Source organism: Eretmochelys imbricata, chromosome 7 (assembly GCF_965152235.1).
Source record: "Eretmochelys imbricata isolate rEreImb1 chromosome 7, rEreImb1.hap1, whole genome shotgun sequence".
Classification (NCBI taxonomy): domain Eukaryota; kingdom Metazoa; phylum Chordata; order Testudines; family Cheloniidae; genus Eretmochelys; species Eretmochelys imbricata.
In genome coordinates, this window is record NC_135578.1 from 97,596,868 (window position 1) to 97,623,907 (window position 27,040).

The following is a 27,040-nucleotide window of genomic DNA, read 5'->3' on the forward strand; positions in this document are numbered from 1 at the left end:
CTTAAATCTGTAGTATAGGTTCTATCTCCAGTTTGGGGGATATTCTATCCACAGAACCAAAACCCAAGACAAACCTTTGTTGCTTTTTTTTAGTGCATGTGTCGAAGCATATTTTACAGCAATAGGTTTGAAAAAAAAGATAGGTCAGACTAGTTCAGAAATGTGCAATACTTTGGATAGTGATGTAATCTGCCTGCCAGAAGACAGGGTAGATATTTTGGTACCTGTCTCTAGCTAGCCAATTGTGCAGATGTCTCACTCAGATGCATTACCATGGGTATGAATTTGACATAAAGAGAGATTCAGAGAGACTTCTCAATGGCTCAGAGAGTCCTCAGTTGTATCTCTGAGTTCACAGATCTTGTGGCAGTAGTTCTGGTTTTGTTTGAGCATGCAGAGTCAGGCAAAACTTTTCATATGGAAAAACATCCAAGAAGTGAACAACTCACAAGATATATAATTAAAGAATAACAATAAAAAAGGCTCCCAAACCTGAAGTCTTCTTTACTTCATACTTAAGGCTTGTCTACACTTGAAATGCTACAGTAACACAACGGCACTGCTGCAGACGCACGGCTGTAGGACTTCAGCATAGACACTACGTATGCCAGTGGAAGGGGTTCTCCTGTCTGCAAAGGTAGGCCACCTCCCGGAGAGGCAGGAGCTAGGAGGAATTCTTCCAATCAACCTAGCACTGACTACTGGAGAATTTAGCTCAGCTCAGGGCTGTGGATTTTCACAACCTGAGCGACAGAGCTGGGTCAATTTAATTTTCGGGTGTACCACAGCCCTTACTTGGGCAAAATTGATGGACTTCAACTGGAGTTGTGCCTCAGGAAGAACTGAATGAAGAACTGAGGTTACACGTACGGATTTAAAAGAGTTAGTGTTATGGGAGCAGACTCTCAGCTGGTGTAAATTGGCTAGCTCTACTGAAGTCAATGCGAGTCACCAGACTTGTGCAGATCACTGAAATCAATTGATCTGTGCTGATTTACACTAACTGAAGATCTCACCGATTGTGTTCTGAAAAGGTGGATAATTTTGGTCTAGGGAAAAGGTACAAAGAACTCCAGCTCACAGATGCTGTTAGCTGGCTATCTGAAAGGTGATGCTTAGAGGTCAAGAGGGATAAATAGACTTGGGGGTGGAGAAACCCTCAACTCCATCTTTTTCTGGCTGTTACTTATCCTGTTATTACAACAAACAGCACGATATAGCAGGGACTGCAAAGCACCTTCTTCACATTCTTCTCTGTGTACTGACTGGGAAGAGGTTTTTTGTTCATAGTGGAGTTACTGCAGCAACCGAAATGGCAGTGATACCCTGTCCTCCCACGACACAACAGTGTATGCAGAACACCCATTCACACCACCCAGGTGTGAGATTCAGATCCATTGTGTCTTACTTTCTCCCTGTGCAGTGCCACTGGCTGTCCAACCAAAAGGCAAGCGGAAGGGCAAGTGCTGCTGTTGCTCTGTAGAACACTGGCAACGTGAATTAACAAGAGTTTGTCCTGGCAGCAAGGGAAGGACTGGCTGATCACATTCTCCATTAATTGCACAGCCTTCAAATAAGAGGAAGGGTGGGGTGTTCTTCTCATTTGTTTACTTGCTGTTCAATTCAGCTTCCTTCAGATGCTATTTAAAAAAAAAAAGAGAGAGAGAGAGAGAGAGACAGAGAGAGAAATGAACTGATTTGTGAAGGTTACATAGCAAGTACCCAATTTCCCTGCCTGAGGTCCCATATGTTCATGTGCTTTATTTCACAGTTACAGCACAGATAAGTCAGCAAGGGGAGCTTAACTGTGTCATTCCTATTAGAGAACTGGATAACTTTGTTTTGCCATTTTAAAACTCTCTTTGAAGAAATACTTTGCGGGCAAATTAAGGCACAATTCTGCAAGATGCTGATTGTCCCTGGGGAATGAAGCAGCTCAGCACCTCTTAAGACCAGGCCTTACATTTCCCCCTTCTCTAAGACACTGAATGACATAAAAATGTAATACAATGTAACGGACTTACACTTAGACATTTATATGTGTTGTAAGGCTGCCTGTAACTGCAGCCAGTTTAAATCTCTCAGTAAAATTATAAAATAAGGTTTGAACATTTCCTTTTTCAAATCAGGACATTTGCAAACAATTGATATTTTTACTGCATAAATCTAATTCAACAATCAGATGGCTTGCTTGGCTCTGCGCTGAGAACACATTGTACTATAGGTGAGCTAGGGAACTTTAGCTCACCTTGAATTATCTTCAACAACTGCCCAGCCTAACAGTTGTTCCTGTCTTGTATTCTTCACTTTTAATCAGTAACCTCCCAGTTGTGTTTTGTATGTTGCAGCTTTTTTCTCATACCCTGAGCACAGACAGAAAGGAGAATGATGCTATGAGAACACACGTCTGGCCTTGGTTTTGAAAGTGTCCTCAACCCTGCTCACACATTCAGACCCCCAATTTTGGGCGCTCATGTTTTCTGACATATCTAACCTCAGCGCTGTATGTGAAAATAGCACGTGTGTAGGCATGCTGATCTTGCTGTTCTGAATATTTTGGCACCCAAAATGTTCATGTCCAATGTCATCAACATGAAAAATTATAAGTACAGATTTAAAGGCCTGTTTGATAATCTGCCTTGATAAAGTTCTGCTTTCTAAAGTTGCTTATTCTGTGCAAAGTTAATGACCAGCCAGACTGAATTCTTTGCTAATGCCTAAACCCAAACAGCAGGTGTGGATGGCCTCAAGGTTATATTTACCAACATTCAGACTGCAGGAAAAAGCTTTATTTGTGCAAGAGGGAGGGAGGGAGTCTTAGGGCTTTTTTACACTACAGTTGCGTCTCTAAGTTAACCTAAATTTTAGATGCAGACCAGCCCTATCTCCAGCTTTTCATGAGGCTTCCCACCTTCCAGGCATATACAAGAACAAAAATCAGTGTTCCCTGATTGCTGAGAATTGTATAACTGGATCAGCCTATTGCTAATGAACATCATTGCAATTTCTTAAGCAAATGCCTTTCAACACCAGTTTCACTTACCCACACTACCCACTTGGGAACCAGGTGGGATGGTTTTTATCTACGGTATTTTTAAGGTGCTAATCACAGTAGGATCTAAGCACAGACATGTCAAAACCATGGTTGTCAAAGCAGTAGTGTACCCTATGAGTCAGAATCAAGTTCAAGGCCAGACACCAAGGCTATGTCTCCTTGAGCCTTTTTTCCCTTAAAAATTTCCACTGTTGCAGCAGGGCTAAATGACATAGTTGGTGGTGAAAACACCTGCTTCAGGTCTATACGAGCGCTTCCATGGGTACAGGGCTGCTCACTGGTAATAAAGGGTAAAAAAATTGCTAGTGTAGGTGACTCCCATCTCAACTGTCAGCCAGTACAGAGCTTCAACAGTAAGGTAAAATACTGAGGACAAAAATTGTCCCAGTGCAGCTCATGATTGGTCCTGAGGGTACAACTTAAATGGTCTTACTCAGATACCTCAATGAAGTCTTGTGCCTGCTTACAGGTTTTGATTCCACGCATAGGGACCTGGAGCTGTTTGTTGAGGTTTTGAGAGTATACAAGGCAGGTTGGGTTACCGCAAACTGCCTGTGGTGTTTCTGTGACACCTCAGTTTGCTTGCATACTCACAGAAAAGCATGTGAATAAGTTTATTTGTGAATAGCCTCATTGTCATATGCATACGTGTTAGCAGGATTGTGCCTCTAGGTAGGGATGGGTGTAAATACCATAAGCCTCCAGGATTTAGATAAGTTACATACCTTATCTAAGTTACATCCATACCTTTTGCATCTGCTGGAGTCAGGTAAGAAAAGGCTTCCTCCTTCCCAGATGTCCAGTGGTTCCAGGCAGGATGCAAACACCATGAGAACAGTCTTTCTTGCAATAATGTGCTATTTCTGATTGAACCTAGGTAGTCAGAGACATGTGAAAATGAAAAACAAAGGCTAAAACCAGTATTCTAGCCTCTTTAGACCTCAAAACAAAATTTGGGGGGCAGCCCATTTTAACCCTTTAAAAAAATCAAAAAGCCACTCAAGGGTTAAAAGAAAACACAACAAAGCCACAGTACATAGTGTGCAGGTGTTTGTTATGGTGACATTTCAACAAGGAAATCCTTTTCACTCTGTAGTGCAGGAAACAGGCCTCCTGCAGAATAAGCAAATGAAATGAATACAGACAGAATATTTCACAACAGGGATATGTTTTTCTTTCTCTTTAAGGGCTCATCAGCCTAGTGCAGTGGGAGATGCCCATGGCTGAAATGAGACACTTACCAGCATGATTTATTCTGTGTGGAGTAAAATTATAAAGAGTTGTGCCTTAATGCATTAGCTCTGTAATGAGTTTTACTGAAGCATTATTAACTTGCAGGATAATCACAATTCTGACCACATCATTGTCTACTTCACACATTTTGGCCTGGAAGAAAAGCTCAGTCCCTCAAAGGTTCAGTTACAGATGTTGCCAATAACAATACGGATTGTTCTCTCTGTTGTTCTCTCTGGCATTTTTTCCCCCCCTGATACTGTGTGATGTGTTTGCATAACTGAAGCTATGGCACCGGTCTTTGTTACTGAAATCATTAGCTATTTTCCTTAGAAATGAGTCCTCTATGAATCATGAGGTATGGCTAATAAGCTTGGCAGCAATAATGCTCTGCACAATTGCCTTTATCATTCTGCTATATGCAGTGTAGTTGTAGCCATGACAGTCCCAGTATGTTAGAGAGACAATGTGGGTGAAGTAATATATTTTACTGGACCAGCTGCTGACTTTCCCATCTTCACCCCCACCTTGTAACATATATTTAATATTATGTTTCCCCGTGCTATAAAATGTTGCCCCAAACAGCTGATTCCAAAGGCATTTGTACTGAAAGGCCTTTTTTCCAGGCAGTTTTTGCATTCACTTCATAAATACTGACATGAAGAAGCCAATGATTTACAAGAATTTAGGGGTTGACATATGGAACAGAAAACTGGTTCATCTAGGCCCAGATTTAGATCTCACTTACAGTGGTGTAAACTAGGCGCTATTCCACTGAAGTCAATGGACTTACAGTGTTGAACCAGTGTAAACAAGATTGGAATTTGGCCCCTTGTTTGATGTCCTTTCTTCAACAATGGCCAGTGCCAGATGTCTTAAAAGAAGGAGTAAGATCCTCACACAACACGTAACAGGGCATTACTATGACATGGAAGAATTTTCTTCCTGACGACTCTGGGGAATCAGCATGTGCCCTGAACCAGGAGGGTTGGTAGCAATGATCATTATTATTTTAGCTAGTATAACTGCAGATGCCATTCTTTTCCTATAAATGTTTAATCCTTTCTTGTGAAGTACTAAGTCACGTGTAAGCCATTCAAACACAACCACAAACCTCCATTTGTATTGCTATAAGGCATAGTAACTAGTCTAAGGCATACTGACTAGTCTGTTAGTACGCCTTGGAGAGGACAGTTGAAGGAGCTAATATTAAATTCCCAGGAAATAATCATCTTCTCACACAGTTACTTTAGAAATTCTGCATTATGAATAGAGCTGATCAGACTCTACATTGCAAATAAACCACAATACAAATATATTCCTTTTTCAGTTTGTGAATCATTGCCAGATCAAGTCTGTAGTTACTATACATAAATATGAACCAAATAACGTGATGAACAATTTTCACACTATAGGTTGTTCATGAACTGTTCATTTACACTATTTGCTGTTCATTGTCAATGGTCTATGAGCAGTCACCTAAGTGCTGAGAATATGGCAATGTTTCTGGACTAGTGGATAAGACAATGGGAGTTAAGAGACTGAGTTCTATTCCTCACTCCTCCACTGATCTGCTTGGACAAACCACTTCACTTTTTGTGCCTCAGTTTCCCAATATTTACTATCTGTTGTAAAGCACTTTGAGATCTACAGGTGAAAAACGTTATATAAGAGCAAAGTATTCTTCTTTTCTGTGCTGTGCAAATGTAACATTGAACCTCCAACTAACACATGACAAATAATGAATGGAGATGGCAGGAAAATGGAATTTTCATCCTGGGGAAAATTCCATCATTTTGACATTTGTTTTTCTCTCAGATCATGATGAAAAGAAGAAATACTGAAAAGTTCCCAAAAGTTTCAATTAAGAAATGTCTAAACAAACAATTTTGACATTTTGAAACAGAATAAAATACTAAATATTGATTTGGAACAAAATGTTTCATTTCAAAATGTTGCTTCTTGGAATATAAAAATTTAGTAAGCACTATATTTTCCAGTGAAAACACTTTACAATGGAAAATTTACAACAAGTTTTAATAATGAATAAAGGACAGCAAACAGACAATCTGGTTTATTCGTAAATATCCTATCTGCATATGAAGAAAGGCCATTTCTTACACATTTTTGTAAACAAAAACACATTCAGAAGAACAGGTTTGAGAGTAGCAGCCGTGTTAGTCTGTATCCGCAAAAAGAAAAGGAGTACTTGTGGCACCTTAGAGACTAACACATTTATTTGAGCATAAGCTTTCGTGAGCGACAGCTCACTTCATCACTTCATTCAGAAAAAGTTAATTATGAAGACTTATGAAGGTTATCAAACCAATACCTATTTGGAATTCAAATGGATGTTCACAAATACTGTTTGTTCCGTATCTGATCAGCTCTTATTGTGAACTTAAGCGGAAATGATCATGAACACCTGAAACTGGTGGTTCATAATAACCCCAGGATGCTAAACATTGATGCACTTGTTGACAAGCGACTGCACTCCAGTTACCAGACTAGCAGACTTTCAAGTTCTCTGTCTCACCTTTCCAGAAAAAAGGAGGTGCTAAACGGTTTTAAGGAGCTTCAGCTGTTAAAGACTCTTCTGTCTTGCAGCTCTTGCTGAGGGACGGGGGAAAATAATGGAGTGGAGGGTGGGACTGAGAGAGATCTGAGTGTGCAATGTGTGTTGTGCAAAAGGTAGTAGGAGGAGAGGATTATATGTTCAAAATAAGAGACATATGCAGCAACAGGTCCAGATTAATGCACCTTCCCCTCGGTGATGAAGAAAGTCCCCAAAATGGAGGACCTCCTGAACCAAAACCCTTCAGTCAAACATCCCACATTTAGGATATATCCCATAGGTAGTGGGTTTAGACCTCTGAGGTAGGTGCCTTTACATTTTGGAAACCTTTACTCAACTTCATGTGTTTTGCTTGTGAATGTATCTGGGCTCCAGCAGCTGCTACTTCACACTGGAAGCATGTGGTGCTGTTTGCCCAGCATGTTTAAAATATTTGGTGCTTTGTAAATAGTAAAAAGGTTTTAACAAAACGTTTAATGGGTGGGTTATAGGTAGGGTGTCTGCTTTTGGGTTTTAACTGATAAACAAACACCCCCAATTAATCAATAAATAAAAATGAAATTGGTGTTTATCCAATAAACACTGGAGAAAGAATGAGAATGGTTACTCAATTTGTGTTGACTTCACCCCTTTCCCAGGCCAGTTTGTTTATATGAGCAATGTCTCAGCTCCCGAACTTGAATCTAGGGGCTTGTTGACATGGAGCAGTAATAAGCAGTACAGGGGTGTAATTTTTAAAGCACACTAACATATGGGCTGTCTCTTTAGCATGACCACAATCCATGGTACCTCGGGGTTACCCTTGAATGGACACTGAGCTATTGCCAACACCATGACAACACCAAAAAGAAGATAAAGACAAGGGTTATCACGCAGAAGATTGCTGACACATCCTGGGGACGTGATGCATGCATGCTTTGATCGTCTGTCCAAGCCCTGGCCTTGTCAACAGTGGAGCATTGCACACCAGTTTGGTGCAACAGCTCCCACACCAATCTCATTGACACTGGAATCAATGCTACTCTCTGGATTGTTAGCGGTTCTCTTGGGTCTATGCCAATACTGTAGATTTCAGTTTTGGTGGGCATCACACCAGCCAACATCATCAGGTGAGATACTGCTGTGGTCCAGGAGTACAACAAAATCTTGGCTGCCTGCAGATACACCAAGATCTCAACTCAGGGCCACCCTCCTGACTCAAATCCAGGAAGCCTTTCTGGATGCACCCGTCAATGCTACAGGCCAACAGAAAGGACACCAGCACTCACTGGCTTGAATTGCGGGCTGCTCATGACATCCCAAGCAAAGACCTGATTAAAGAGCCAATGAAAGAATTCCTGGGATTCTGCCTTTCCCATAGGCAGTGGATTGTACTCAACCACGTTCGGACAATGCACAGAAGGCGTGGGAATCTCCTCCACAAATGGAAATTCAAAGACTCATCGAATTGTGACTGTGGTGAGGTACAAGCCATGCAACATAACATGGACAAGTGTCCTGTTCATGCTACAGTGGTGACACAAGGGGGAATCCACCTAGCTACCCCAGAAGCATTAGAATAGCTTTTGACTCTCAAGATTCAATTATAATCCAGCCTATTGTTTTTAAAATGTCATACAAAAGACAATGACTAACACGTTGTACATTGGTTGGTTCGTGTAGACCCTGCTGGTTTGCACTAAAGGTTGCCTAGTGTACTATAACGTAGTGCAGTTTGAAACAGTATTGTGTGTACACACAAAGAGAAAGCCCTGAAACACGCTGCTGTTAACACAGAACTCAAAAATTGCTAAAAATACACACACCCCCAAAAAATACACACACAGCCCCAGCTGTAGAGTTTTTATAGAAGTAATATAGAAGCATTGACTGCCAGATGCAAACATCCTCAACAGCTGGTGATAGAATATTAGACAAGGAAGACTGAGTTACTACAGAGAATTCGTTCCCAAGTGTACGGCTGTTTGGTCTCGCCACGTGTTCAGGGTCTAACTGACTGCCATATGTGGAGTGGAGAAGGAATTTTCCTCAGGTCAGATTGGCAGAGACCCTAGGGGGTTTCGCCTTCCTCTGCAGCATGGGGCATGAGTCACTTGCAGATTTCAACTAGAGTAAATGGTGGATTCTCTGTAACTTGAAGTTTTTCAGTAACTCAGCCAGAAGTTATACGTTTTTTACGGGAGTGGGTGGGTGAGGTTCTGTGGCCTGAAATGTGCAGGTCAGATTAGATTATCATGATGGCCCCTTCTGTCTTTAAATTCTATGAGTTTATAAGGTGAATTTATAGATAAACTAGCAGCGATGCCCATCCTGGAATGCTTAATTTCACAGTGTATAGGCAGATAGGTTCGTGTCTTTAAGGGCCCTGGCTCCATGTACAGTGGTTGCACACTCACTCTCTTCTTGTAGTTTACTGTTTATTTTATTCTTTTCTGTGCATTTTTTCTCTTTTTAATGTTTTTATTCTTTTTTGCTCTCCCTATCCTAGTATTCCCTCTACTCTACCCCTCCCCATCTACGGCTGGATCTCTACCCCTCCAGGCACCCAAGTATGACAGCTTCTAATACTAACATGTATAGTAGGGCAAAGAAAGGAGAAACAGTGCAACCAGATTCAAAGAGATTGTATGAGTAACTAGGGGCCTTACCCAACTGCTCTTACACATGTGAGAGCTCCATTGAATAAGGGACTGCTCATGTGAATCAGTGATACAGAATCAGGTCCTGGATTAGCAGATGGAACCGGAAGATCAGTATCAACAAGTGTAAATAAGTTAGTCTGGGAGTTAGGTTATTGTGGAAAACTCATCTAGCCAGAGCGTGGCAGCACAAAGAGATAAGATGCTAAATTTCATTAACAGTGGGGCAGAACATTAGTGCATAGACAAGCTATTGTCTGGAAGTCAGTGCTGGACAGGAAAGCAAAAGAGAAGCCAGATTTGCAAAAGAAGTTATAACGGAAACTGGGCATATTCTTATTAATAGAAAGGAGGCTTTGAGGTTGAAGTTTTCAAAATGTGAATCTGTTATATTCATTTTGCTATTTTGGTTAAGGAGCGAAAGTGCTTTAAAACAAATAACGAAACTGTACTCTCTCCTAGAGATGTGAAGCATATAATTACTGTACCAGTGTTACAGATGCGCAGATACACAGAAGTTAAGAGACTTGCTCAAGGTCACTCAGAGCCAGAGTCTGGTGAATCCTGATCTTGATATGTTGTGTCAGCATCATCAATGACAACTCTGCTCACACTTCTGGCTTGGCAGACAAGTAGCAGGAGGGATCTTGCTGTATGGACGAGTGATTGATTTACTCCTTTGCCCCTCTTAGGCCAGCCATTCAGCTCAGGGAGCTCATGCCAGCAATGCAGGTTGAGGGAGAAAACCAGAATAAACAGATTGTCATAGATTCTGACTCGCCATCCTAGATGAGAGAGGGGAAGTGGTAATTCAGGTTTCAGCCTTGTGTCGCCCTCCAAGAATTGTGCTGATACTCTTCAACAAAGCAAGGGGGTGAAGATATAACATCCCTGCTATTTCAACTACCAAAGCAAGCAGAACAGCGATGCAGTCTTAATGCGCCCTAACCCCCAGCGAGGTGCAAACGTAAACATGTTGAGTGTTCATCACAGTTGATCTTTAACAATAGGCAAAAGGCTTTCAAACAAAACAAAAAGAAAAGGAGTACTTGTGGCACCTTAGAGACTAACCAATTTATTTGAGCATGAGCTTTCGTGAGCTACAGCTCACTTCATCGGATGCAAGCTCATGCTCAAATAAATTGGTTAGTCTCTAAGGTGCCACAAGTACTCCTTTTCTTTTTGCGAATACAGACTAACACGGCTGTTACTCTGAAACCAAACAAAACAAAAAGGCTCATCTGGGCTATAACAAAAATCAGCCCCTCACATAGCTTAGCCTGGCTGCCATCCCTGCAGCCACCTAGCTCCCTACCATGCCTTTCCCATCTGCCTACAAGTGGCCTGCTTTTAAAGAGCTTTTTCATTATGTGATTTTCTTGATGCTGAGCACCTAGAGCTCGCACTGGAGTCAATGGGAGTTACAGATGTTGCCTTTTAAATCAAGTAATTAAATTCCTTGGTGCCCTGAGGTGCTCTGCTCCACAACCCCAGGGGCATTTTCTGGATCCAGGGTAAGCTCTCTGCACCTTGTCACAGCTTGATATTTCCCAGCACTTATCAGCTTGGCTCTGAGCGGCTCAAACAGCAATGCTGAAGTTATCAGCTGAAAACAGTGCAGTCATTATCTTTATGCGTTTTTAGCATGCATTCTAGCTTTGGGCAAGCAGAGGCCTGATTCATCCCCACCCAGCTGCTTTTTAACCGGCATGGCAAGTTGTCTGAAGTTTTCTTCTAAATGAGCTCATCTGGTCTCCTGAGTAAATAATATGGCATGATTGTCTGATTTTGCATTTCTTCGTAAATTGCCTCATCCCCTACAACCAGGGAAACAAGAAAGTTAGAGCAAAAAAATCCCTGAACAAACCACCAACAAAAACTCTGGTTACACTTGCACTGAGGGTCAGAACAAATCTCAACTTATTGACTTCATCTGAACGGGGTTTTTCAGTTATACATTTGTCAGAGATAGTTTTGTAATCACATTGTTGGGTTTAAATCAGCAGTTTTGTTCTTTCTGAAGCAGAACAACAGGCTTTCCAATCACCAAGTCCCAGTTCAGCCTTTGTACAGCATTGGAGGAAGGTGGTGCGAAGTCACCCTGGCTTTGTTCCAATCTTTGGACTGCCAGATGCCAGGCCAGTCCGCAATGGGATGTAGAGCAGCCTGAAGACTGCTCCATCTTGCGCTAGCAGCTCACAACCCTGGTTGGTCATTCCAGCAGCTGGGGATCACTGGGAGATAGGAATAACCCAACCAGTGTCCCTTTTGTACTAGTCATGCCCCTGTACAGACCAGAAAAGGGGATGGTGTAAAAGCCACTATCCCAGGTCTACACCACGTGCATAAGAAGAATTCTCAAGGGGCCATTTCAAGTGTGTTATTAGATGCTTTCCGCCATCAGAGTGGAATCTGTTGCTCAGATTTTAAACGTGGTAATGTCAGCATGGTCGAGGGGTGTCTGCTGTTGCTTGGTCATTCCAAGGAAAGAACAAAAGCTTCCATCAACAGATCATTAGGCTGGGCTTCCATCCACAGATCATTAGGCTGCAAGTAGTCAGGTAAGATCTTAAAGACCAAAATGCTATACAGGAAGGAGATAACCCGAGTGCACAGATTTCCGGATATTCCTAGGCACATGGGGAGCAAAGGGGGCAGATACCATTCATTTTCAGTTTGCAAAACTGAAAGTTCTCCACAAAACTTTACTCTACAACTTGTGAATCCACAAAAGAGCACCATTTCTACCAGTAAGCACAATTTTTTTGGCATTAAATAATGGTGAACTCCCACCCCCAAAGCATGGTATTATATTTATGTGCCAGAGGTGAGAAGTCACCATTTTCACAGAAAAGATGATTTGTAGAAGTAAAAAGCATTTTTGTTGTTTTGGGTGGGTGGGGGGGAATGAAAAGATCAAGAAACGTAAGGTGCATCTGAACAACACTAAGGGCCATTTGCTTGGAAACTTTCTAAACAATAAATACTAGTTTGTACTAAAAACACTGTTTAAAAAAAAGCCATACACATTCTTCAACACTGGAAACATTTGCTCTGCACGTTTAGTTCAACTGATGGACTCAAAATGCTGCAGCAAGCTCTATATGCATATGTGCTTATCAGAAAGTCCTAGAATTAGAGCACTCCAGTAATCTACTGTGGTGGTCTCAAAGGCATGGAATATATAAATCTGTTATCCATAAATCAATGTGTGAGCATTCTGATGGTATCCATATGATAATCCTAGACTGCAAAATGAAGATTCAACTCTAAAACTACTATGTTTCTTGAACTTGAGCACAGGGCTCACATTTTCACCTTCTGCAGTTTCAGAATCACCTCTGAAGTGACTAGATTATTTCAGATATATTGATAGACCCTAGAAATACCAGGGGCAGAGAGAGATATTAGAGAATTGTCAGAGGTTTGGCTCAAGGAGCACCCCAACTTTGTGTTCTTCTTCAAATCATAGCTGAACCTTTTGGGTCTTCAGAGCTGGGCTGGAAGTTTCACAGGAACAGCTTTCCTTGTCACATTTTTGCCCACTCCCTTCCAATCTTGGCTGTCACCAGGTAATTGAGGTATGTTTGGAAATGAAAATAACTGCAGGAAAAGTTAACTAAACTATCTTAAACCTCAATAAAGTTTCTGTTTTGTGCCAAGCTTTGAGTCAGCGAGCGTTTTAGCCGAACAGTCTTGTTCTTCCCTTATTGTTTCACACAAAGGAGATTATTTCCGTCACCTGCCTTGTACACAGAAGGAGTTCAGATTACTATGTACACATAGACTTTACAAGAAAAAGAGTAGCCAAGCAGTGCAGGAAAATTGAGGAGATTCTTTCAGAGGATAACTGATACATCTTTTATCGAATAGAATACCCAGATTCCTCAGGGATGGGGTCTCCACAAATTAATAAAAAAGAATAAAACCAACAGTAAAATAATAGCAAGGCTAAAAATATCAGGATTTGAAATTGAATTCAAAGGAATCTTAAATATAAGGTAATTTTTTAAAAAACAAATAGGAAATAACTGGCCACAACCTTAAAAAAACAACAACAACTTAGATGAGCTGCTTTTTCTTGCACATGAAATCTTTATTATATCTTGCTTTCTTGAGTGCATCAAACAGCTCTGAGTCATCTAAACCCCATCAGACAAGTTAACATTATTGAGTTTCCTGAAGAAAGGTGTGGAGGATGAGATATAAATCTAGGCATCAGCTTCATATAATAATCCACAAACGTGGAAGCAAAGGATGGAAGTCTGAAAAACCACATCAATAACGAAAAGTTTGAGGCCAACACAGAGCACGCTGAACAACTTGGTAACTCAGGAACAAAACTGAAAAAGTAATTAGCATACATGATGCATTTGTATGTAAGGACATTTAAATGGAGGATACACAGCAAAGCATTTTCTGTCTCAGATCACTTAGATATTTTCCTTGTAGATCTCCAGCTTGATAAGTCTTGCCACAACACTTGAACTGTAAAATGTCCTTCAATTCAAGGTAGAATCTAGCAAAGCACTCCATTATACTGCACAATGCAGAATCTAGCAAAGTGTTCCAATAGACTGCATTCAGCTTCAGCTTATATTCTTGTCAAAAAGGGGATGCTCAAAAGGTCAATGAGTATATGGGACTTGTGTAGTACCCTATCTAAATGTTCTCTTTTGGGTACCTATTACTATGTAACTGAAAGGAGAGGATGTCTCCTTAGTCTGTAAATTCTTTAGACCAGAAAACATTTTAACATTCTCTGTGTGTACATTGGCCAGCACAATGGAGCCAAAACTATGAAAGTATGTAATATTAATGCAGGCCTCTATGACCTATCTAGAGATACAGTACTACAAAGTTATAACAAGAACCACTGACTAGAAGTTGATGCTAAATAATTCAGACTGGAAATAAGGCATACATTTTTAACAGTGAAGTAACTAATCATTGTAACAATTTACCAAAGGCTTTAGTGGTTTCTCCATCACTGCTAATTTTTCAATCAAGACTGGCTTTTCTCTGTGCACGCTCTAATTCAAACACGAATTATTTTGGGGAAGTTCCGTGGCCCGTGTTATAAGGAGGTCAGACTAGATGATAACAGTACTCCTTTCTGGCCTTAGAATATATGACTATGACAAGAATATACAGACTTTTTATGTGCAACTTAACTTACATATAAATATGTCTGAAACCTGATTTTATTATCTGTCACAAGGTAAACCTACCGTAGTCATAAAGCAATCAAATGTTTGCTCTACAGAAAACATTGTCCTATGGCGGGTGTCCTGGATGTATCAAAGTTAGCTGTTTTCTGGGTTAGGAAGCACCATCTTTGGAGCCAAATGCAATATCTCTTTGTGAATCATCAACAGGAAATGCTGCTCATTTACTGAATGGTGTCATTGACCTTTGTTTTTCTGCAATACTTCTGTGATAGGTTTCAGTGCCACCACCCAACATGGCCAAAGTATGTTCCTCAAAGGAGCCTATATTTTAGGAATATTATAGTTCAATCTAGTGTCTGCTACAAGGACTAGAATCTGAAACGGAATGGTAGAATGGGTCTAGATTACTGTGCCCTGGTTCTTCATTGTAGAGGTCTGGCATTTTTTATCTCCTGTTAGCAACAGGTACAGTATTTTATGTGCTTCATTGTGCAACTAAGAAGCCCACAATAATTGTCTATAATCATGTCAATGTCACTGGGTGCTGATCTGGGATTTGGCATATAAAGGGTTAGGAAGGAGGGTCTGGAGGATAAGAATAACATGTGTCTGAAAAGGAAAAAATGTTTCAACTGATTATTTACCAGTCGCACATCCTGTGTGCTAAGGACACTTTGTGAAACACTGGCACAGACAGCACATACTGTACAATAGTAGCTACCACATATATAAACCTTGCTGTAGCTTTACAAAGACATATAATCAGAGGGTTTCTGGTTCAATGCCAAGGGTCACGGTCATTCTGTAGTTTTAAAAATAAATTACAAAAAGACCTGATGCAAGAATTTGTGCCTAATACGTCTGCAGCAGGCAGGGCCCCAAAGAAAGAAAGCAACTGGCTGTAGCAGTTCCAAGAGACTGACAGGCACTGCTCAGAAGGGCTTTTTTATTTCCCTCTTTTACTTTTTTCCCTGCTCAGACCAGGCACAACAAGTCAGACCCAGTACCCACTAAACACATTTCTATAGAGAAGAACTGACTTAGACCCTCACATGGAAATGATTCCCAGGGATTAGGTAACCCTAAAAGTAAAGGAATCCTCTAGCTAGTCATTTATCTTATAATAGTTTTAACAAAATGTATGCCTTCCATCAGGGAGAACCCACGCCTGCTCCGGGATCCCCATTTTAGGTTGCCATTATTATACCATACAAATGACGAAAAGCAAATATTAATTATTGAATTATGCTTTAGGAGAGACATTATGGGATGCTATTACTGCTTTTCCTTTCAGGAAGAGAAATGATTGCTTCATGTAATAGCTAGTCCCTTGTGGTTCCTTTGTGCATTTCCATTTGCTGCCGTTGCTGGAAAATCACTGGCTTCACAGGAGAACCATTTGCTTTGACATTGTTGTATGGCTGCCTGCAACAGTAAATCAATACACTGGGAATTTTTATTTCAGTAGGTTGTAATGTAGTCCTGAGCTGTTGCGCATAATGCATTAATTTGGTTTCAGTGGGCCTGAAAATACCATTCTCACCCTGCTTGCCTTTGGAAACCCTGGCTTAACCAATTTTCCTAGTTAGTTAAAATCCATAAGGCCAGTATCCTCTCCTCAAGGCTGACTTAAGGAGCAGATGAACATAGTTCATGCAACAGCACTTTATCTGTTTGTAAGGGTGTAATAAAAAATAATGGTTGCTATATAGCTACATAGATGCAAAGACTTGACTGTAGCCTTCTGTGCCTCACCCTTCAGATGTCATTTGTCTTCTTAGGTTGTAAGATCCTCAGGGAAGAGACACTGTATGTATTTGCATAGCACAATTGGGTTCCAATCCTGATTAGTGCTTCTGGACACTATTGAAATATAAATATGAAAGAATTATAATTATAGAGCACTGCAGGGCATGGTAGCTTTCTGGAGAATTAATCAGAGGAAACATGGAGCAGGCAGTGGCCAAGAGATCCAGATCTGAAATGAATCAGAGCTTGCAAAAAGAGTTTGTATCTCTGACACTTAAAGAGATTGCTGCCCGCAGGAAATGGGCTTGAGAGAGGGATCCGTGAGAGAGTTAGAGACTCCAGATATTTAAAAAAGCCAAAAGGTAAATGGTGGAGGTTTAGGATTACAGGGATCCATACCAGGTCTAGACATGTTCATCTGGTGAGACGGATTATCTTAGTTAAGCTGGTGTTGGTTTGTATTGTGATAGTACCCAAAGACACTAACCAGGATCGCAACCATGTTGTGCCACACACCATACAAATGGTGTGAGAGACAGCGCCTGCCCAAAAGCTAACAATCTAAGAGATGTATTGTTTCTGGATGCATTGGGTTACACAGGATGACTGACAAAACTTGGGTTAAACACAGTACTGCCAACCCAAGTGTTCAAAAACCATGAGAGACACTGGCCCAAATAAAAAAATCATGAGATTAAAAAAACACACTGCAGTTTTTTAATGCCTTCTGGTTTTTAAGCCTTTGGGGTGCACAGGTCACTTACTTTTTTTAAATGAAAGCTTGAGATCCCTAAATAATCACATGGCTTCAGAAGCTAAGGCTTTAAGTGAACCACAAAATATTGTGAGACTTGCAATAAAACTGCAAGAGTTGGCAACCTTGTAAACACTGTATAAGCAATTGCTGCTTTTGAAATGGAGGAGAGAAGAGACTGCATAAAATAAGCAAAGGCACAGGATGTCAGAGGGTTCCTAGGGAAAATTCAGGTTGGTGTAATTGAAGGCTCAGGCTAAGGTAAAGTGAGTAAAGCCCTATAGAGATGGATGTGTATAGCATGTGTAGACTGCTAAGAAATTAATGCAGGCTGAAAAAGCAATGGTGGTGTAATAAACCGAAGAACAAACAAAACAGCAGTTGATTCAAAACTCCTGCACAGAGCAAACTGCAACACTACTGTTTTCAGAGATCTGCTCTCTGGAATCACAAGACACTACATCATTTTTAATAAGACATAGTTAGAATTAACCCTGTATTAACCCACACAAGGAAGCTCTGAATTAGAAGAGACCATGTTATTCCTGGATTCTCTAAAATAGTTCCTTTCATGCATGTTTTTGTTTCTAGTGAGAATTAAAATAAGTAGAAGTTGCCACACATGGAGCAAGACCTCCTTTGCCTTTCTGGTCATACTGTTCTGTTCTTTGCCTGGATCAGAAATAAATTGGAGTACATTCCTCCCTATCAAGGAAACAAACCCAGAGTACTTGCCTCTTCTTTTTCAGGTAGGTTTCTTCAAGGAGAGCCTGCTGGTGGAAAAATTCACAGAGGAGAATGCAGAGGACAAACACCCCTCATTCCTTTAGTAGCAAGTTGAGTTGCTTTATAAGAAGCAGTTATAATTAGCATGTTAATGTGTGGCTTCACTCATTTTTCCACTGAGCATCCTTTTTGTAAGAGTGAGGGACAGAGTGAATAAATGCCTAGAGTTGTTCACATAGATATCTATACCTATAGACATAGATATATAACAAATTCTCTGTTCCAATTTGCAGCTGGAAGACCAGGGAAGAGAGAGATGATTCATGTACTCCCTATGCCCTCCTACTTCCTCTTCTGGGGTGATTTTTTGAAGAAAACACCTTCCTCCCCCAAAGAGGGAACTTTGGCAGAGGTGTTTGGGAGGGAAATCTGGGCTGAGCCACTTTTCCCATAGATACTGGGAGTAGTCAAGGGGTGTGCATGGATAGGGGCAAATCCTCATCCCCTTCTTCAGGTATAGAGGAGAGATGGGAAGGCGCCCTTAAGACTAGAGCTGGTCAGAATTTTTTTTTTTTTTTCCCCAGAGAATATTTTTTACTTTTCAGCCAAAAATCAAACATTTTGATTTGGAAATGCTGCTGCACTGCCTCACAGGAGTTGTAGCTCGGGTGCCTCTGTGCCTCCCCGTTCTCCTTTATGAGTCAAGCTAGACTGCATCTCCCACGATGCAGCACAGTCTCCTCTCTGGCTGAATTGCTGCCATTCATCATGAAAGTCCCATGTCCATGGTGCATCTTGGGAGATGTAGTCCAGCTGTGGAACCTGGCCTATAGAGAGAAATGGGGACATGAGGCACGTGAATTATAAATCCAGTGACACACTGCAGTGGCATTGCTGAACTGAAATTTTTAGGTTTCACCCAAAAGTTTTCCAGGTGATGATTTTTTTTTTTGTGACAAAATGTCAAACATTTCCATACAAACCAAACACTTTTTGAGAAAAATGTAGTTGTGTTGAAAACCATATTTTCCGCTGAAAACCCATTTTGATGGAAAATGTTTGACCGGCCCTACTTGTGACCTTTCCTAATCTAAGGGGGTGGGAAAGATGAGGTGCTAAGAGAGCAGAAGGATGAAACACCCACTTCCCTCATCACACTTCCCTCATCGCACCAAAACAAAATGAATAATGGCAGAGTGGAAGACATCACTGCTGGGAACTTAGTGGCAGAGTTCCCAGTCTTGAATGCAGAGCTTCCTGCTCCCTGCTGCTACTGCTGCGGGGCGGGGAGGAGACCTCCCTGAGTTCCTTGCCAGCAACTCTTTGATCTGCTTCTCAGGAGGGAAGAGGAGATGGGGCGTGAGACTCTCCTCTCACAGAAGGTCCTGGGACTAGAGGGTTGTCTCCACAACTTACTTTACTTTTCAAACAAGAGCACACAGCCATATTGAACATCCTTGTCTGTAGAAACATCAGCCCTTAAACAACTCCCAGCCGTGACGTCCACATATCAATTTGCTCAATGCCAGAATATTGCTCTTTAAAGTACTTCCTGGTAGAGGCAGTGTTTCAAAGGTGGTGACAAGAAATGACAAGCCTCCCAGTGTTTTAGGCAAATATAGGCAGGCCAAATCCTAAGACATTTTACCTACCCCTAGAAAGCCCAAAAGAAGCTTAAAACCTGAGAACTGCTGCGTGGCGGTGAAGTGTGAGAGAAAGCAGTGAAAACCCTGTGCATGGGAATTCCACAGCCTTGTCTTATGCAGCAGAGGTCTCTGACAGATCTCTGCAGTTCATCATGTTGGGAGTAGGAGCGCCATTTCAGATGTTGCGGGGTGGGGGGTGGGGAAGGGGCAACTTTAACCGTGATTCCAATGGCTACTTAGGCACCTGAAAACTCTAGGGTTTTTTTTGCAGATAACTTAGAAATTAGCTGATAGGACCACTGTATCTAATTCCTATATAAAAAAAAAAGAGGATTTAATAAATATTAGATTCACTGAGCTCTAATACTAACATGTCGTTACATCTTGTGTCAAGTCACTTAAGTAACACTAGTTAGGTTTAAAGTTTTAATGTATATTCTTTGTTACTAACTCTTGAATACAACAATTAAAACAATTGTAGAAAAATCTAGATGAACTGCAAAAAAGTGTTAGAACGGCAACAAGCTTGGAATGATCATTTAACTTCGGAAACATCCTACTAGGGCAAGGCCCAAAAAGTTTATACTGCACCTGCCTGGGGCTCTAGAGGTGTTACGTCCCTACAAATAATAGACTAGAAACTAAACTTAAACAGGTTTCAGCGTAGCAGCCGTGTTAGTCTGTATCCGCAAAAAGAACAGGAGTACTTGTGGCACCTTAGAGACTAACAAATTTATTTGAGCATAAGCTTTTGTGAGCTACAGCTCACTTCATCAGATGCATGCAGTAGAAAATACAGTAGGATGATTTTATATACACAGAGAACATGAAATAATGGGTGTTACCATACACTGTAACGAGAGTGATCAGGTAAGGTGAGCTATTACCAGCAGAAGAGAAAAAAACCCAACCTTTTGTAATGATAATTAAGGTGGGCCATTTCCAGCAGTTGACAAGAACGTGTGAGTAACAGTGGGGGGGGGGGGGGAAGAGGAAGGGGGGAAATAAACATGGGGAAATAGTTTTACTTTGTGTAATGACCCATCCACTCCCAGTCTCTATTCAAGCCTAAGTTAATTGTATCCAGTTTGCAAATTAATTCCAATTCAGCAGTCTCTCGTTGGAGTTTGTTTTTGAAGTTTTTTTTGTTGTAATATTGTGATTTTTAGGTCTGTAATCGAGTGACCAGAGAGATTGAAGTGTTCTCCGACTGGTTTTTGAATGTTATAATCCTTGATGTCTGATTTGCGTCCATTTATTCTTTTATGTAGAGACTGTCCGGTTTGGCCAATGTACATGGCAGAGGGGCATTGCTGGCACATGATGGCATATATCACATTGGTAGATGTGCAGGTGAACAAGCCTCTGATAGTGTGGCTGATGTTATTAGGCCCTATGATGGTGTCCCCTGGATAGATATGTGGACACAGTTGGCAACGGGCTTTGTTGCAAGGATAGGTTCCTGAGTTAGTGGTTCTGTTGTGTGGTGTGTGGTTGCTGGTGAGTATTTGCTTCAGGTTGCGGGGCTGTCTGTAAGAAAGGACTGTCCTGTCTCCCAAGATCTGTGAGAGTGATGGGTCATCCTTCAGGATAGGTTGTAGATCCTTAATGATGCGTTGGAGAAGTTTTCGTTGGGGGCTGAAGGTAATGGCTAGTGGCGTTCTGTTATTTTCTTTGTTGGGTCTGTCCTGTAGTAGGTAACTTCTGGGTACTTTTCTGGCTCTGTCAATCTGTTTCTTCACTTCACAGCAGGTGGGTATTGTAGTTGATAGAGATCTTGCAGGTGTTTGTCTCTGTCTGAGGGGTTGGAGCAAATGTGGTTGTATTGTAGAGCTTGGCTGTAGACAATGGATCGTGTGGTGTGGTCTGGATGAAAGCTGGAGGCATATAGGTAAGTATAGCAGTCAGTAGGTTTCCAGTATAGGGTGGTGTTTATGTGACCATCGCTTATTAGCATCATGGTGTCCAGGAAGTGGATCTCTTGTGTGGACTGGTCCAGATTGAGGTTGATGGTGAGATGGAAATTGTTGAAATCATGGTGGAATTCCTCAAGGGCTTCTTTTCCATGGGTCCAGATGATGAAGATGTCATCAATGTAGCATAAGTAGAGTAGGGGCATTAGGAGACGAGAGCTGAGGAAGCGTTGTTCTAAATCAGCCATAAAAATGTTGGCATACTGTGGGGCCATGCGGGTACCCATAGCAGTGCTGCTGATCTGAAGGAATACATTGTCCCCAAATGTGAAATAGGACAAAGTCACAAAGTTCAGCCACCAGGTTTGCCGTGACGGCCTAACCACGTCAGCCACACTATCAGAGGCTCGTTCACCTGCACATCTACCAATGTGATATATGCCATCATGTGCCAGCAATGCCCCTCTGCCATGTACATTGGCCAAACTGGACAGTCTCTACGTAAAAGAATAAATGGACACAAATCAGACGTCAAGCTCACGAAAGCTTATGCTCAAATAAATTTGTTAGTCTCTAAGGTGCCACAAGGATTCCTGTTCTTTTAACCTTAAACAGGAGTGAAACTGATACTTTCAAGTCATTTTCACAGTATTGCCAATCAGAAATGTTCAAAAATCATGAGATTGGCTTTAAAATCATGAGATTATGTAAAAACAACAGATTTGGGGTTCTTTTTATTTGCCTTCTGCTTTTTGAGCCTTTGGGGTGCACTGGGGTCACATTTTGAAGCTTTCTCCACAGCCATGAGGACAAGAAACTTCATTTTTCTTTAAGAATGAAGGCTGAAATCACCACATATCACTTGAATCCAGGAGCTGGGGCTTTAAGGAAAACAAAAAACATGAGAGTTGGCAAAACTGCTTTTACTTCTGTTTAAAGGCGAGTTACTTTCCAGAAGGCTCTTAAACACAACACTGCAGCAACTGAGTTGCAGCTCTCACAGGAGACTTAAAGAAAATTCTATATTTTAAAGTTGAGAAAAAATTGAGACATCAGGGCCACTGCAGGCAGGAAATGAAAATAAACAGGCACAGGAGCTCTGGGCAGCTCATCCTTTAGAAAGAAAGTTGAAGGGTCGAATCGTCTGGTCCTTTATCAACTAAAACTTCTATTGCCATCAGTACCTCCACTCACAGATATAAACATCAGAGTGAACATGTGATAATACGTGTGGTCAATAGCTATGCACTTCAAACTTAAATATCTGAGCCATCTTATCCAAAGTTACACATCTTATGTGCATTGGCTCAGGGACTGGATTTTCTGGCATATTGTGAACAGTGCCGAGCACAGAGATGGTGCTCAGTGAATAATGCAAATCATGACAATAGTCGTCGACTTTATGGACTCTTTGGATGCAGTTTTTGTTCTTTGTTCTGGAATTGGCCTGAATACAGCTGAAACCCTGAGAATTTGAGGCATAAACACATCTGATACTTTCTCATTCCTTCCTTTTCTCAAACTCAGAACAAAAAATGACTGAACAAAATGATATTCAGTTAAAATGTAAAACTGCAAAGCAGTCATTGCTGTACAACCCAGCACGGGGCAGAACCTGCCTCCCTTTGGGAGTTAAGTGATCTCCTCTCATCTGACTCTCATTCTCCAGCCTTCCTAATCACTGTATTCCTTTTCATACTGTCAACCATGACATCCATCCTGGGACCATTTGCTGGAGTTTTAGAGAATGGCCACCTTGGTTTTGCTCCCATCTATCAGAGTCCTCTTTTTTTGCAGCATGCAGGAGTGAGAGAGAGGTTGGTGTGCTGGATAAGGAGCTAGCCCTGAAAGACCTGAGTTCTACTCTCCCCATGCACTTCCTCTCTGACCCCAGACCAGTGCCTTAAAGACAGAATTTCAAAGGTTTTTAGGGACCCAAAGATGCAGCTAGATATGTAGTGGGGTTTACAAAGCACCAAACCTTCTAAGTGCATTTGAAAATCTCACTAGGTGCCTAATACCTTTGAAAATCTGGCCTTTACTCTGTGTGTGCCTCAGTGCCCCATCTGTACAATGGGGATAACAGCATTGCTCTACCTCACTGAGGAGCTGGGAGGAGAAATAGGTTAGACATTGTGAGGCCCAGGCTTAGTGATGGGGATGGGGCCCCATTAAGTACCACAGGTAGAGTGGGAACTTCTCTGTACACTCCTAGCCCTGCTCTGGGTTTGACCCCCTTCTTTTCACCTACACCCCCAAATCTCCCCCTTTTCTGAATGTAACCTTGGATCAGTGCTTGGCTGTATTTTTTCTTAGTCCCCTGTGTCTAAAATAACCTCTCCCCCTTCCACAGAGGGACTCCTCTTTTACAGGCTAACTTCCAGATCCTTAATTTAATCACCAGCCCTATCTTATCTTAATCACCCTGCCTCTCTTTGTAAACAAAATACTGACTCCCTGCTCCAGGGGCACCTCTCCTCTGCAGAACTTACATTTCACACTAATGCTGTGCTGTAGTTAAGTGCTCCATCTGGGAGCTTGCACGCCTCCTGTATGAAACTCGGGGGAGGGGGCTTCTGCTGTCCCCTGCCCCTCCCAATTGGCACCCAGGGGGCGGGGAGGGAGGAGGACTATGGGCATGCTGGGTGAATCTCATGGGCATGGCTAATTAGTCCACAACTGGTATCGGTCTTGGTACTGCCAATACCAAATGTTCAAAAATCATTGTTATTCTATTTTATGCTTCTAGACCAGAAGTGGGCAAACTACAGCCCACGGGCCACATCCGGTCCGCAGGACTGTCCTGCCCTGCCCCTGACCCAAGAGGATCGCCCCCGGCCCCTCCCCTCTGTCCCATTCCCCCCCACCCCCGCAGCCATGCCGTCATGTGGGCAGTACTCTGGGTGGCAGGGCTGCCCACTCATGCAGGGCAGCATGTCTGGCTCTGGCTGGGCGGTGCAGCAGCCAGATATGCTGCTCTGAGTGGCATGGTAAGGGGATCAGGGGTCCCGGGGTCCCGGGGGGCAGTCGGGGGACAGGGAACAGGGGACAGTTGGATGGGGCAGAGGTTCTGGGGGGGCAGTCGGGGGTGGGGAGGGAATAAATAGGAGGTGGGGTTTCAGGGGGTGGTTAGGGCCGGGGGTCCCGGAAGGGGGCGGTCAGGGGACAAGGAGCAGGGTGGATTGAATGGGTGGGCGGTTCTGAGGGGGGCACTCAGGGGGCAGGAAGTGGGAGGGGGCAGATAAGGGGCAGGGGCACAGGTTCCCTACCCGGCCCTCCATAAAATTTTGCACCCCAATGTGGCCCTCGGGCCAAAAAGTTTGCCCACCCCTGTTCTAGACAGTTCTGTAGCATTCTATAGGTCATAATAGGTTTAAGAGCTTGCAATCTAGACACGTAGTATGGGGAAAGAGCTATAACATACAAGTAGAGTGAACAATGTGATGATTTTCACTGACAGATTGTAATTAGTCTAATTAGTATGTTCATGTCAAGATTTCAGAAAGAATTTTATATATATATATATTTAAAATGAACAGTTTAACCCCACCCCCTGCCACCCCAAAACCCCACCTCATTAATATCCACCTGGTTGCTTGTTTCCCTGCCCTGACTGTACAGTCAGCTTCTGCATCATAGCTATCAGATGGTATTTTTTGGTTGATTGCTGCATGGTTGGTTGGTTAATGTGTCTATCCATTTGTTTGGGCTTTTTTAACAGTATACTTTATTTTTTATTAAAAAATAACATTTCACAAAATGCATTTCTAGACTGAAAAATATGAATTGGATTTCTTATTTAAGACTGCTAATGAATGCCTCTACATGGTTACCCTTGTTACTAGTCCTTTAATTTTTTAATGAATATTTGAGTGGTTGCCTGGCAGCCATGAAGCTTAAACTATAAGGACTGATATTTCATTATGATTTTGTTCTAAATGAAAAAATGGGTCTTTTTTTCCCCAATGTGCTGTGTGGTAAAGTAACTAAACTAAAATGAGACTAGCTGATGATTCACAATGTGCTGCTTCTACATTTTATAGTGGATAATGCATCAAGCAAAATTCTTCTGCATCAGCGTTCGTTCCGTAGTACCCTGAAGGCACAGCAACAGTGTTAGTGGTGCTAAGAACAGTGGTTATGATAGGACGTCATTTCCTCAGTGTTCACAATTAGACAGTCTTCTTCCTTATCTCAGTAATCCTTCATTTGCTCTCTTCTGCATCAAACAAAACTTTATGCAGCCAGAAGGGCAGGGCCAGATTTCCAATTTGGCACAGTAGGCATGTGCCTTCGGGTGCCATACTGCTCTAAAACTTTTTGCAACACAAAGGTCAGCTGCAGGCGGGGGGAGCTGAAGATGCTGTGCCTAGGGGCACGTAAGGTGTAAATCCGCCCCTGCAGGAAGGTGGATATAATATGCAGAAAAGTGTAATGGTCTCTGTTTACAACCACTGGCCATAGTGGATGGACTATATCAGATCGCCACAGGTGTTCTTTCCATAGCTAGTGGAGATCTTCTTTTAGCAGAAATTACTCTCTTTTAGACACTGATTCTTTTGGAGCCATTGTGAGTTCTATTTCAGATGCTAGCAGTATGTGGTTAGTGGAAACTATGGTTTTTGTGTGAAATGATACTGATACTTAGCATGTATGTAGTGCTTTTCATCTCAAAGTACTTTGTAATTATTAACCAATTATTAATCATCAAAATCCACTGGAGAAGTAAATAAGTATTATTTCCATGGATCAACCAGAAGAAATGGCCAAGAAGAGGGGAAGTTCACACTCTTTCCCAGCCCAAAGGAGTTCGTTCCTGAGCCCTAGGGTAATACTGCTGCCATTCCAATGGGCCAGATAGGTAGTTGCTGAGAAATGTCTGAGTCTCTTAGCAGCACCTGGAGCTATTTGCACTTTTTCATCAGATACTGCTCCAGTCTTAAGAACCACAGTAGTGGCGAGAAGGCTTTCATGATTTCTATGAAACCACAAAACTAAAAGATAATTAAACTTGGCATTAAACCTCAAAAACAAGACATCAAAAAACATTCAGAGTTCAGACTGAAACTCAATCTTAAACCAAACAAAAAACTTTGGTAACTTAGGGTTATGGTTTCTGATATGAGAGTTCCACTAGCAAAAATTAGACTAGGGTGGGCAAACTACAGCCCGGGGGCCGCATCGGGCCCTTCAGATATTTTAATCTGGCCCTCGAGCTCCCACCAGGGAGCAGGGTCTGGGGCTTGTCCCACTTCGGTGCTCCAGCCAAAGAGCAGGGCTGGGGGCTTGCCCCCGCTCCACACATGCCATGGCTCCACATGGCTCCCGGAAGCAGCGGCACGTACCCTCTCTGGCTCCTACACTTAGGGGCAGCCAGGGGGCTCCATACGCTGCCCCGCCCCAAGCACCACCCCCACAGCTCCCATTGGCTGGGAACCACGGCCAATGGGAGCTGCAGGGTTGGTGCCTGCAGATGGGGCAGCACACAGAGCCACCTGGCCACATAGCCACATGTCCATGTAGGAGCCAGAGAGGGGATATGCCACTGCTTCTGGGAGCTGCTTGAGGTAAGCGCCTCC

At 42.2% G+C, this 27,040-nt stretch overlaps 1 long non-coding RNA gene across 1 annotated transcript in view; it reads right to left on the reverse strand.

The window, feature by feature from the left end:
• Window positions 1-236: 236 nt before the first annotated feature.
• Window positions 237-27,040, reverse strand: part of LOC144267754 (uncharacterized) — a 99,734-nt gene continuing 72,930 nt past the window's right edge. Inside the window, exons 6-8 of the long non-coding RNA XR_013346659.1 lie at window positions 3,803-3,928; window positions 2,249-2,363; window positions 237-1,640 (exon numbers count right to left, since the gene is read on the reverse strand). This is a non-coding gene — a long non-coding RNA (uncharacterized LOC144267754). The remainder of the gene's footprint in view (window positions 1,641-2,248; window positions 2,364-3,802; window positions 3,929-27,040) is intronic.